Raw genomic sequence first — 14453 nt, forward strand, 5'->3', positions numbered from 1 at the left:
TCTTCATTCAGCTGACACAGCCACACCTGCCAGAACGCTGTTACCTGCAGCATTGCTTCTTCAAATGACAGTTCTCGATGATAGAAATATGAATGGAGGACTTGCCTGACAGGACAGGCAATACCCATAAAGCACATGGTTTTCTAAGTAATATAACCTGGGATTGGGCTGTTTAAAATGGTGCCCGAGGTTTCAAATAGAACTATGATACAAACTACACCACCAAACAGAAAAGATGGGGGGATTTAGTATCACAAGAGAGACAGATCTCCCTATGAATCCAACATCTCTGGTGTGTAAACCATTTTCAGATGCCAGGCATAGATCAAGGGCTCCGAGCCCCATTTGAGGGGTACAGTTTACAGAACTGACCACCCTTTATTCTGCTCAACTCCCAGGGCCAAGTAAAATGTGTGCACTTTCTTAGGCTTGTGACTGGCACTAAAGGACTCCTTTTTGCTCTTGCCTGAAGCAGGTCAAACTCCACTCCACAACGACAGGTGTGGCTGACACAGGAAATGTTCTTACTTATAGCAAAAGGCTAACTTTTCACATGAACTCCAATTTTGTGGCATGCTCACTCATTAAGTGTTCCTGGCATGTCAAATGAGAAACTCTAAACTAGACTTTCGAGTTCCCACAGGTGCTCAAAGGCTAGGATTCCCGGAGGTGCTGGAATGACAAAACAGATCACCAGGGCAGCCAGCGACCTCTGGTGGCTGGGAGGATCACTGACGTCTTGATGGTGAAAGTGGGCACAGGGCTACTACTACCAGAAACCGTGTCCTCAAAAATACACCCTCATAGATAGTTCCTCACAGGTTGACAGTTCCAACCATTTTCAGTAGAATTCTTGAAATAAGAAAAATACCTCAAGGTTTAAGCAGAAAATGAGGACACATAAGCGCTAAACAATCTCAATTTAAGAGCAGAAACTCCAAGTATTAATATAAAAAGTGAAGACAGAATTCACATTTCTGATTAATAATCATTTTCCCACAGCCAAACATTTCATTTTATTATGTTTCCTCCTTCTCTGTCCACAGCTCTGCCTTGGAAAAAGGCATCGAAAAATCTTATTCTGGGAGAAGGAAAAAGCCCACACTTAATTTTTCCAACTACAATTTTGCTACCACCATTAACAATCAAACTTACTGACCGCATGGTGTGCATCCACTTTCAGGTTAACTACATCTTTCTCCCAACTCATGAAGATCAGCCTTGGCCCAACCTCCACTAAAATGCAACTAAACCTGGTCAACAACAATCTTAACACTGAATTAGGAAATGGTAGCAATGGTGGGAGCATTAGAAACCTTAGTTCAAGTCTCTCCATCCAGAGGGAAGTGAGACCCAACCAACCAGGGAAGCACCACGATCTAGGAACAGATGCTAAAGTAGATTCAACACAAACAATGGGTCTCAATGCTGAGTTACTATCCCTGCTCCCATTACACTACTATTTGAGGGTATCCAGAAACTTCTCAAATCTAATATTCTGAAAAGAAAAGCAAACAAACAAACAACAACAAATGATGTTCCACAAAGCAGCTATGGTGAAAAGAGACAAGAATGCAGACACTGGACAAGCAATGGAGCATGGCTTAGGTCTAAGACTAATCTACACAGGCTTTCTTAACCTGGGCTCTACGGACGTTGGGGGCCAGCTAATTCTTGATGTGAAAGGGAGTCTGTTCTGTGCATTGTAGGATATTTAGCAGCATCTCTGGCCTCTACCCCCTAGACAGCAGCTCTCCTCGGGTGTGACAACCAAAAACTATCTCCAGACATTGCTAAATGTTCCCTAGGAGGCAAAGATGCCCCCAGTTGAGAACCATTGGTTTAAAAGGACAGGACTTTGTGCAGAGTGAAGTGGTTGGTGCCCTTGGAGAAGGGGTGGAAGCTGCTTCTGAGGCGATATATACGAAGAAAGGACAATTGCTGCTGTAAATAGGAACTAGGTAGAGGGAAGGGCAATTTATAGTACTGCTCCAACTGAGGGCTGCTGCTGCAGAGAAGCAGAAGACAAGGTCATGGGCTGAGAGTGGGAGAGGGATTAGAGACTGAGCCAAGAACATCAAAGTCTGGAACAACTGGGGAGCAAAAGGAAACAGAGGTGGGCTGAGTCAAAGAAGTTGAGCAGCACAGAAGACTGATGGCAGATAGCATCATAAACTCAGAGGCCCAAATGTGTGACACTGCAGGTTCCCCCCCACAAATCAGAGGGCTCAGGAAGAAGGTATGAGGGGATGGATGAAAGTGACTGGAGTTCTTAAACAGATATGGACACAGCGGTGTCACAGATGTGCTGTAGTTTCCAAGGTCATTGAGGTTATCAGTGGGGCAGAGCAACCTTGAGTCCTCTGAAACTGGAAACAAGGAAACATGCTAGCAATGTGTTGCAATAGAATAAATAAAGATGAAGAAAGTCTAAAAGGGGGTATCACTGAGAAGGAAACAAAGAGTCTACAGAAATAAATCAGGAATTATAGGCGAGTCATACAGACCAAGAGGCTCCTTATAAAACATAACTGAGAAACTGTAAGCACTCTTGATGATCAACCAGAGAGAAAATAAAGTACAGATATCTATATGTTCATGTCCTCAAGGAATATTTTACAACATGGGAAAACTTTCACAATATACTGCTGAGAATCGTGAACTATAAAACTATAAATAACATAGCCCAATTTAAAATTTTACATACTTTATGTATCCATTTTTATAGCTTCTGAGTCATAATCTCCATCAAAGCAATAGCAGACACAATGAGATTTCCGAGATTTAAAATAAATCCTAAGAAAATGGGATTCGAATCTTGGAGAAGAAGGCACAGAGAAAGCTGGTTGGAGAGAAAAGGAGGGGAACATGGAGCCAAAAGAGTCAAGGGTCAAGGGCTACATAAGGTTGAAGAGGAGTTTTCCAAGCAAATACAGGCTCTGTGTTAATCAAGTGATTATTAACACAGAGCCTGTGTGAGCAAGAAGGGACTGGTGTCCTGAGGCAGAAACTTCAGCTTCCCGATGTGGGCAGGATGCATCTAGCAAAGGGAGCGCTAGGGATAGTAGCCTGGATTTCCCCACTGTTATTACTGGCAAGGAAGGTCACAGGAGGCACACCTGTGAATGACCAGGGCTGGGTCTACCAGAAGGACTACCAAAAGGAAAGGCTGCTTCTAGTCTCACACCTCTTGGGGATTTTTTTTTTCAAAATAATGTTAAAAAATACATGGCAATTCTGTAATTCTGTATCACTTACATTAAATGCACGCCTTTTTATGGCTCTTAGCACTTCTGACATATTACCAAAAGAATGTGCTCAATATTGTTTACTACACTTAGAAAATTAGGATGGCTTATAAGGTGGAATTTTATGAAATACCACAAAGGGTCACATTGGACCAGTATGTTCCAATGGAAAGCAGTGAAGTGTGTGAAAGGTAATTAAATTTTAAGTTAACATAACCAAAGAGAGTAAGAAAAGTGTGAAAGCTGACTTCAAATCAAGATCTTTTAAAACCACAAAATTCAAACTTCAGAGTAGTATCTCAAAGACTTTTTCAGTGTTTGTATTCTGTTTGGTTGGAGTTTTAGTCTTAGGAAGATTTGTCAATTACTGAGATCATCTTGAGATTTTTTGTTGTTGTTGTTAAAAGCCAGCATGAATTTACCCATACTCTGCAATTTCAAAAATCATGTTTCTAGAAATATTATAAGTTATCATAAAATATGCACTATATAATACTGGTTAAAAGTTCTTAACAGGATTATAGCATTATTCCAAATATATAAACTATTTCCATATACATATATAATATAGGCAAACGATCAGAAGGAATTAAAACAAAATAGTAAACGCTCATTCTCTCTCTGGCTATTCGAATTACAGGTGGATCACTGTTTTATACTTTATCTTTTCCAATGTCTAATTCCTTTATAGTCAGGGAGAAAAGAAAAGAAACATGTGATTTGAAAATTGCTAAGGTCCCAGTCAAGTGACCTTAGCAACTGGTTGGAGCGTCGTCCCATACACCAAAAAGGTGGCAGGTTCAATTTCCCATCAGGGTACGTGCCTAGGTTTTGGGTTCAATCCCTGGTCGAGCGTACAGGAGGCAAACGATCCATGTTTCTTTCTCACATCAATGTGGGGTTTTTTCCCCTCTCTCTCTTGCCCTTTCTCTCTCTCTAAAATCACGAAACATATCCTTCAGTGAGGATTTTAAAAAAATTGCTAAGGATGTATTAACACCTATTTGAAAAACAACAACTGAGTAACCAAATAAAAAATGTTTCCCTGTTTTGTTCAAAGCTAACTACAGTAGAAGAGAAACTAGGACACTTGGAGGGGGAGGAATAAATCGAACAAAACAAGGATGACATGACACAGGCAAAAATCTTTCCATAACACAGGCAAGGTTTGGTGATTATAGCACAAAGTCTTGAGTTTTCTCACAAGGTCTTAAATGAAATCTTCCTAATGTGGATTAGCCTTTTTTTCCAGGCCTTACAAAAAAGAGGACAATGTGTAGTTTTTATATCTTGCAGGTTAACACAATTAAGTAACTTTATCAAAACAACTGAACAGAAAATGTCTCATTAAGATGGGGAAAGGTCTCTTGAATCTTTAAACATCATTTGGTAAACATAGTATCATGTACCTACTCCACTTCAGATACTAGCCAAGACCCAGTGATGTGTAGCCTCAACCATTTAAGAGTAACAGTTTACAAACAGTTCTCTAACCTTCATTATTTTAGGGGAGTTACTCAGAGTCCTGAACACATTTTCACATGAAAGAAACACCTCAAACTTGTGACCCTGCCCAGTCCCTTTGGCTATATTGACCATCTAAAAGGAAATGACTCCCCAAGGCCTACCCAAGCCTGGCCTTTCCCTCGTGCTCCATCCTCATTCTCCATCATCTCCATCACATGACCATTTGGAGATCCAAGAGCCCTAACATCAACTTCTGGTTCTGCTTCTGCACCTGTTCCCCAGCTAACTCCTTGCACCTCAGTGGCCACCAACCAGCCAGCTGTTCAAGCTGGAATTTCCTCATTTCAGTTCCTCTCTTTATCCCTCACACATCCAGTCCATCAATGGGCCCTAAATAATTAATCACCACACACACCAAAAAAATCCCCAACCATCCAGATGTTCAAACCATCCTCTCTCACACAAGCCATGGCTACAGCCTCTGGGGCAAACATTCTTACCTGCAACAATAGTCACACCTAGCCACTACTGTCTGGCAACTCTCCCTGCTGACTTTCCACAACTTTAAGCATAAAATGCAAATTCCTCATGGTGGCCCTCGCAGCCCTCAAGAGCCTGCTCTGGTCCTCTCCATCCTCCCTGTATTGCTCCCTTCCACCCACCCCACTGGCCTCTGGCTCTTCTTCAAACCTCTGAAGCTCACTGCCACCTGAACTCTGGGCATCATACCGGCTGTGCTCCTTTCTGAAGCTCCGCTCCCAGAACTTCTCCAGCTGGCTCTCATCTTCTGAGGGAGGTGCAGTAAGAGTCTTTATGCTGATGGGAACATCAACTGGTAGCACACTTCAGGAAAGCAAACTGGTAATATGTACCCAAAGTATTTAAATCCTAATATTGCTGGATTTAGTAATCCCATTTCCGAAGAGGTACTCATATCATAAGAACATAATCTAGCTTAAAAAAATTTCACAGCAATAGGAAACATTGAAGATAAATGATTAAATAAGGTATAATATCCTGAGAAAATGGAATGTGACATAGCACATATTAGACTAACTGACCAAAAATAGGCTACAAACATTATGATGCAAATTATGTAAAAATACACATTCCCTACTAGATGACAACTAAAATGAAAATGCCAAATATTAAGAGTGATGCTCTTTCTGTTGCTGGTAGCTTTTTCCTTCTAACTTTTTTTTTCCAGATTCAGAATAAAGTGTATGTAATAACTTGTGCAATAGAAGGGGAAAACCCCCTTTCTTGGTAACAAAAATATATGCTATATAAATAGTTGTTAGCTTTTCAAGATACCACAGGAAAAACATGTAAAAGCCCAATGTTAGATTTAAAGCTTCCATACAAAAGACAGTAAATCAAGTGAGAAGAACACTATTTACAAAACTATCTTACAAATCAATGAAAATCTCAAAACTCAAAAGAAGAATGGACAAAGAATGAGAATCAGCACTTCACAGAAGAGAAAATACAAATATATGAAGAGATACTCAGCCTTACTGACTAATGGCATACAATTTTTACCTTCCATAATGGCAAAGACTAAAAGGCTGAAAAAATTGAGTAATGTAGAACATGGGAAAAACCACTTTTAACTACTGGAGCTAGCGGAATCCCGTGTAATACTTGGGAGGGCAATCCCTGATATCGATGAACATTGTATATGTTGATGTCCTTTCATCCAAGAATTGGGCTGTAGGAATTTATCTACAGAAATACCCATACGTAGATACATCAATAAATACCACAGAGCTTTCAAAACATCGTGGCAGAAGACAGGGTAGATATATTAATCTAGTATGTCTATCATGGTCCATTTTCTGAAAGCAGCAGCAGCTAACTTTGATGGAAGTCTTAGTACAGGGATGTCTTGTTGTATGGCACTTTGCTTTACTGTGCTTCACCAATAGTGAGGTTTTTACAAGTTGAAGGCAAGACTCTCTACCAGTGCAAAGATGACACCTCGCTTTATTGTGGTGGTCTGGAGCTAAACCTGCAATATCTGCAGGGTCTGCCTGTAAGTGGCAGGCACTGTTCTAAGCCCTTTGAGAGCATCACGTACTTTAACCTTCACAATAACCCTGTAAGATAGGTACTGTTGCTATCCCTGCTCTACAGATGAGAAAACCAAGGCTTAGAGAAATTTATATTCAATGGCCCTCCAAGTGTACATTTCTTCCATGCCTCTTCCATCTAGAATTCAAGCATGTTTAAAGAGGTAGATGGCATGAATTGAAATACCACACCCACAAAACTCAGGGGAAGTAGGAAAGACTATCACCAGTGAACAGAAACGGGATGGGTATGAGGGACAGAAAAACAAAACCAGAGCCCCCGTGTGTGTGGCAGAGAGCCACTGCATGGGTAGAAGTATTCTCTAGGTTCCAGAAATTCAAGTCAAGTGATACAAGAGGCTGGGGAGACCTGGAGGCAACAATCAGGGTGATTAATCAGGAAATGTCACTTCCTCCAGCTTTTTCTGTTGCTACCTTCATCGTGCAGGTGAAAGCAGACGTGTGATCCTAAGACTGGAAGTACAGGCAGGAACCTACAGATGGCCAGGAGGGACACGCAGGAGCTACATAATAGGCCACTGCTGGCCCATCCCACCCACGCTCTACACATGGCCTCAATCTGACAGATACAGTGAGAAAGGGGCAAACAGGAGTCAGCAATGCAAAGACCAGACACAACCAAGAGTCACCAAATGTGAAACAACCAGGGCTATGTACAAGGGGCGGGAATTTGTAAGGGGAGTGTGCAAACAGAGTTGGGAACAGAAGAATTTTAAATATGCATCATTAATAGCCTCATAAAAGCTGAGACAGTATCAGGGCATCAAAACAAGCACAGGCTGGTATGAGGAAGTAAAAGGGAATGAGAAGTCCAGGAGAAGGAACCAGGATTTTGAACCTCAAACCACAGAGCTGTGCAGCTGCCTCCACAAGAAAAATATGGAATGTGGTTAACACCTTGTGGGGTTTTACATTTGAAAAAGAGAAGAGGAGGCTTAGATATCCCCCACCCCATCATCCACACCAACCTCGATTTGTCCTTCTTAATTTAGAGAAGGAGCGCTTTCATCTTTTTCTCCATGCACACAGATTCACACACATGGGCAAATACAGGGAGACTATGTCTTTGTTTAACAATGGATACTGTACTGTTCTGCATCTGACTTCTCATGTAGCAGTTTCTCATAGGAACCCCTCCCAAGCCAACTCTAACACAGCTCTCTTTCTGTTCAATGGCTATATAAAGAGACACAGTACAAATATTCCATAAATTAGCCATTTTCAACTGATGCACATTTGCATTTTCAGTATCTCGCCACTGTAATGGTATAATAAACATCCTTATACATATGACCTTGTGTACAGACACTTTTATTTCTAGAAGACAGACAGCCGGGAGAAAGGCTGCTTAGTGGAAAGGTATATTAATGTTTAATTTTAATATGCATCACCAGTCTGCTTTCCAAATAAAGCATGGTAATTCATGTTTCCCTCAGTATTATTAGAATACTGTTTCTACTACATCCTTGCTAGCAAGACGTGTTATTTTCTATTTTTACCAGTCTGATGGGTTTAATGTCTCCTTGTTGTTTTAATCTGTATTCTCCTAGCAACTGTGAATTATTTCTCATAGGTTTGCTGGCTGTCTGCATTTGCTCTCAGTTGAGTTGCATGTTCTTTGTCTATTTTCCCTGAGTCGTGTTTTGTTGTGGCTTTATTTTTTTGCCAATTCATAAGTTATTAGTATCATAGATAGTAACCCTTTGTCTATTATACATTTTTTATAAATACCCTCCCCAGTGTGTCCTTCTCCCTCACCCCCAAGATTATACAAGTAGTTGCTTGCATTTTTCTTGCAAATTTGAATTGCTTGTCATCATAGAAGATTTTGGGATTTATTTCTGATTATAATGTAAGACAGAGGTCGATCCCCCTCCCCGCCCCTCTGAAAAGTTGATTAGGCCAATATCATCCAACAAATAATGTAATATCTTCTCAACAGTACTGAACTGTTGATCTTACTACACATTAACTTCTCTTACTTAATGAAACACAGTCCTGGATTCTCTATTCTGTTCTATTGAACCACTTATGCAATCTGTTATCAATAACACATTGATCTGGTCACAAAGACTTTCTTTTCATGTTGTGATCACCTGCAAGTCAACTTTTTCCTCACTGGTTTTCTTTTTCATATTTATCTGGGCTCTTCTCAAGCATTATGCATTTACTCTTGTATATAAACTTCCAGATTATTCTATTCAGTTCAAAAAAAAGAGGAAGAGAAAATCCCACTACTTTGGGAATTCAAAATGGAATTGCAATAAATGTATTACTTTTGGAATAACATATTTATGCTATTTTTTTTAAATTTCCTATCTTTTACTAAAAAGGACACTGGTCCCTCACTTGTTCAATTTTCTCCTAGGACATTTGCTGCTGTTGAGAAAAGGAATACTTAGCTTCCATTTCCAAGTGCTCATTTTCAAAACAGAGAAAAGATGACAATTTGTACGAACTTTTTTATCAGCTATCTTGCTAAATTTTCCTATTAATTTAGTGTTTGGTGTGTGGTTGTTTGTTTTTTGTTTTTTGTTTTTTTTTTTTTTAGAGAGAGGGTCTTGGATTTTCTAGACATACACACATTTCACAATCTTACTGCATTTTCTAGAACCTTTAAGACGATGTTAAATAATTATAAAAGCATACATCTTTTTATAATTCCTAATTATAACTGAAATAATTTTAGTGTTTTGCCTTTCAGGAAGGGTTGTTGGGTGATTTTTTGGGGTACTATATAGCCTTTTTTGTGTACTTTATTTTTATTCCTATATTGCTTTTATAGATTGTAATCCTATATAATAGAAGAGAAACATGCAAATTAACCATCCCTCCGCTACGCTCAAGGCATGCCCACCAACCACGCCCACCAGCAGCCAATGAGGAGTGGGTATGCAAATTAACCCGACAAAGATGGCGGGTAATTTGCATACACAGAGCAGAGTGGGAGAGCTGGTAGTTTGGGGGGACATGGCTCCCTCAGTCACCTGATGGAGAGCAGAGCAGGAGAGACAGAGGCTTGGGGTGACCCAGAACACGGGGAGCACCAGGAATGCTGGGAATCGTAGTTCTGGTGGCAGAAGGATCTCCCAGACACTAGAGCAAAGTGAGCCTGGAGCAAGTTACTTTTGCGGTGGCTGAGGAACCCCCCCTCCACCCTCCAATCCCCCTCCCAGTGCACGAATCTTCATGCACCGGGCCCCTAGTACTAGTATATTAGGATTGCCTAACTTTATCAAATGTCTGGCTAGCTTCTATTGCATGTTGAAGACTTTTTGCCTTTAATATGTTGGGGAAGAATATGGGTGATGGTGATAAAAGTTCTGAATACCTAATTATGCTAGTATTACTAAAATAAGTATTAATTATAGTACATTGGCTTTTGATGCACTCAAGAGTGTATTTGTTAGTGAAATATTTTAAGTTTTTGCATTTATTTCCATAATATTGGCTTATTCATTGCTTTAAAATTTATCAGACATTAAAATTATGCTGGTTTTATAAAATGAAGTAGGAACCTTTTCATACTTCAGTATGTCCTAGAACAGTATAAATAAGACTCTTTCTTAAAGGTTAAGTTTTCTGTTTTTTTAAAGGTTAGGTAAAAGTTTCTGTTTTCTAAAGGTTAGATAAAATTTTCTGTTTTTTAAAGGTTAGCTAAAACTCAACTGGAACCCCATGGGGTCCTGATGACTTTTTCAGTGGTGACTTTTAATCACATTTCCTACCTCTTCTACCATAACTGGCCTTTTCAAGTTTTCCATGCTCCCTGAATCAATTTTGGTAATTTGTATTTTACTAAAACATCATCTCTAAGTTTTCGAATTTGTTGTCATAGGGCTTCTTATAGTATTTTCCTATAAAGTTGGTTAACCTCCCTGTGTCTCCTTTCGTATTTCTATTATTTGTTTTTACTCTTTTTTCCTGTTAGAATGGGAGTTTTATTTTATTGGTTCTTTCAAATACTTAGCCAATGGAGTTAATTATGCTTTAAATTCTATTTTGTTTTATTAATTTTAACTTTTATCTTTGTTGCCTATTAATTCCTCCTTCCTCACTTTTTACTTTTTGTCTATTTAGTTGTTCTTTTTCTAATGTCTTATGATGCATACATTAATTCCTTGATTTTTCACCTTCTTTAATAAGGAAGATAGCTTTCCCTTTCTAGGTGATATGTTCTACAATGTTCAGAATTTTTATAAACAATAAAAAGTACCTACGATAACAATTCTAAGATTCACCATTTGCGTAAGCAATGGAACTAGCTGGCAGGGAGTGGGAAGCCAGCAGTAGGCTGAGGAAGAGCCGTCCCCATTTCCCTATTACAGGCCAAGTTTAAACAAATTCTATTCACTCACAGGTTTAGAAAAAATTTACCACCAGAATAAATGCTGCAGCCAGTGCACCTTTGGCCTACTATTAAAACTTCTGTTATCAGAACAGTCTAGTTCACTCTTCCAAACCTAAGGCGCCACAGATCCTAAGTCAACAAAGACTCTGTCCTGTATCATGACAGTGAACTTACTGATGTAAAAATGCCGCATAACACATTTGAGGCTCAACTTCAGGACAGGTTTGTACAGAACTCCCAGGTAATCAGAAGAAATCACTCAGAACCCACGACTTCCGGGTGCCACAATGAGTCAGACCCACGACTTCCGGGTTCAACAATGAGTCAGAACCCACGACTTCCAGGTTCAACAATCACTCAGAGCCCAGGGCTTCCGATACTCCCAAAGAAGTGCCCTTGTCAACGTGATTACTTCAAATAGAAACTCTTAGAAGTTGAGGCCGAAGGGACAGAAAGAGGGTCTGCATATCCCAGGGCTCTGGCCCAGTCAGAAAAGCGTGAGGCCCGAAGCAGAGCTGCTGTTCCTCAGTCCTCACTTGAGGGCATTTCGGATTCATAAGGCCCCTACGGGCCTGGGAAACTTGAAGGTGACGCGCAGCTGCAATCACATTTATTTATGCTCTGCTCATTCAGAATTACCTTGATGGTCGGGAAAGAGCTCCGGCTCGCGTTTCCATTTTTAGACCCTCTGGCAACAGGCAGAGAAAGAGGTTCAACCTACTTGTGACAAATTTTAGTTCTGACTCGTGTAAACAACCAACCGACTAAGCAAATACTTCCATTTGGGTTGCTACCCTCAGTCCTTGTAAGAACTGAAACCAAAAAGAAATTTTGAACATGTTCTATAGTTAATATTTTTCACTTTGTTCCTGAATATTTTCTCCAGTGAATCTCAGTACATAAATTATTACTATTGAATCCCCATTGCAACAGGGACTCTTTGGTGGTGGAAACCATTTAATGAAACGAGTGAGGAACTAACACTGCTGTCCGGCTACAAGCACTCCTTCTTGGGGAAGGAGCACAGTCCCACCTCACATGAACGTCCTGTTTCACAACCCGCAGATCCCGACAGCAGCCAGATGTCAGACACTGGTTCACGTGTGTGACTGTGCCTCAAGAACATTCCTGGGGGTGGACTTGGTTACTGCTGCCACTAAATTACAGAGATATTACAAAGGTGGCATGGAATCCAGGAGCCCTAACCTCGAGAGTCTCTTAGAACCCACCGGCTGGTTCTGCACAAGATTGACAACCCTACAGCTAACCCTTGAACAACACAGGTTTGAACTGTGTAGGCGCATTTATGTAAGGATTTTTCCCATAAATACTGTAAATGTATTTTCTCTTCCTTATGATTATTTTAATAACATTTCTTTATCTTACTTTACTGTAAGGACACAGCATAAAATACATCTATATATATAAAAAACTAGCAACCAGAACACGGGAATGACTGGAATGGCCGGTCGCTATGACGCCCACTGTGGCCAGCAAACCAGCTGATCGGGAGTGGGGCCGGCCAGCCAACCTCCTGTAGCCCTTTCCCCCAGCCAGCCCAGCCCTGATCAGGACCCAATCAGGGAGGGCTGGCTGGCAGCCTCCCACTGTCTCCTCCTCCCAACAGGCCTGGCCCCGATCCACCCCGATTGGGGCTGAACCGGCCAGCCCCCACCCATGCACGAATTCTAGTACAGCAGTTCTCAACCTGGGGGTCGAATGACCCTTTCACAGGGGTCGCCTAAGACCATCGGAAAACACATATATAATTCCATATTGTTTTTGTGATTAATCACTATGCTTTAATTATGTTCAATCTGTAACAATGAAATTGGGGGTCACCACAACATGAGGAACTGTCTTAAAGGGTCGCAGCATTAGGAAGGTTGAGAACCACTCCTCTAGTATACCATATAAAACATGTTAATTAACTGTTTATGTTATGGGTAAGGCTTCAGGTCAACAGTACGCTATTAGTAGTTAAGGGGGGAAGTCAGAAGTTATAAGCAATTTTTCAACCATGTGGGGGTCATGCCTCTAATCCCAGAGTTGTTCAAAGGGCAACTTCAACAACTTAATTGTACCTTAATATATTCCTATTGCACCAGAGCAAACAATCATGGGCAGAATGACCCTTACCCCTAGTCTACATGAACATTACCCTAACTTACTTAGCCCATTCTTTGGGGCAGAGGGAATACTGTTCCAGAACTATGAGTTATAGTGCATGTTCGACACCCAGCGCTGCCTATAAAAACAAGCAATGTTTCCAATTCCCCAGGAAAATCTTTCAAATGAATTATTTGGTGGGCTGTTTTGTGTGCAGGTTTTTCTGCATGGCACTCTGGTTTTCACCTGTCAACATTAAATGGGATGATATCTGTTTTCCAAGTTCAATGGCCATCAACTACTTGGTATCGTTAAGAAATAAACTGGTTGGGACAGTTAAAATTTCCAGATATTCTCATATTATATTTTGAAGGACTTAAATTTCACTTTCTGGTAGAATATTTCTAACTACTTCTATTCTTTGTAAACAAGTGCAAGCTAAAGCTTAAAGAGAAGGGAGTAGAAGGCAGATCTATAGTGCTTTACAGTGCGGAGAACAAGGGGAAGGGAGGGACTTGAAGAGGCTTTTCTTGTGCAGGGAGGAGTGGGGGAGACCATATCTGAGGGCCAGCCACACTCCCCTCACAAGGCAGTACTGTGCCATGTGATGCCTATGCAGATGCACAAGTGGGGATACAATTGCTTCCTGCAGCCTTGTTGGTGCTGTTTATATGCCTAATGCCATCAGGGAGAGGCAATCACCAGGCTTCTGCCCAAATACACACATGTAGTGCCTCCAGTCACTGTCACTTCAGTGTTGTAGCCTGTCCCTTGTCTCTTCTCTCACCTGGCCTCCCTCTGCTGTTCTGTATTATTTTTTCCCACACATCTTAAGCCCAAATGCCTTATTATCTACAACTAAGTTACTGTGACAGGCAAAGGTGGATCTGTCTGCTGCCTAGGTGTGCGTGTCTCCCAGGACTTGCGTCTGAGGACAGGAGGAGGTGTCCCAGTGTGAACACAGCTCCACAAACACCGTAAGCTGGTTTCACATCTGAGTGGAAAACTTGGTGTCATCTTTAAACTGACTTTACTGAGCTCTACCAAGCCACACCTCACCTGTAAGTTTCAACCTGCACTCAATGCATCATGGAGGCATCTTTAATTCCTCTGAGAATCACAAGGAATGAAGGGAATTAAGGAAGCCTTCATACAGAAGCTGGTGTCTGAACTTGATCTCACCAA

The 14453-nt window shown here is 40.9% G+C and overlaps 1 protein-coding gene across 5 annotated transcripts in view; it reads right to left on the minus strand.

Moving 5' to 3' along the window:
• Positions 1 to 14453, minus strand: part of NEDD4L (neural precursor cell expressed, developmentally down-regulated 4-like, E3 ubiquitin protein ligase) — a 231878-nt gene that overhangs the window by 158200 nt on the left and 59225 nt on the right. The gene's annotated exons all lie outside the window — the stretch shown is intronic.

The sequence above is a fragment of the Myotis davidii genome, unplaced genomic scaffold (genome assembly GCF_000327345.1).
Source record: "Myotis davidii unplaced genomic scaffold, ASM32734v1 scaffold38, whole genome shotgun sequence".
Taxonomy (NCBI): domain Eukaryota; kingdom Metazoa; phylum Chordata; class Mammalia; order Chiroptera; family Vespertilionidae; genus Myotis; species Myotis davidii.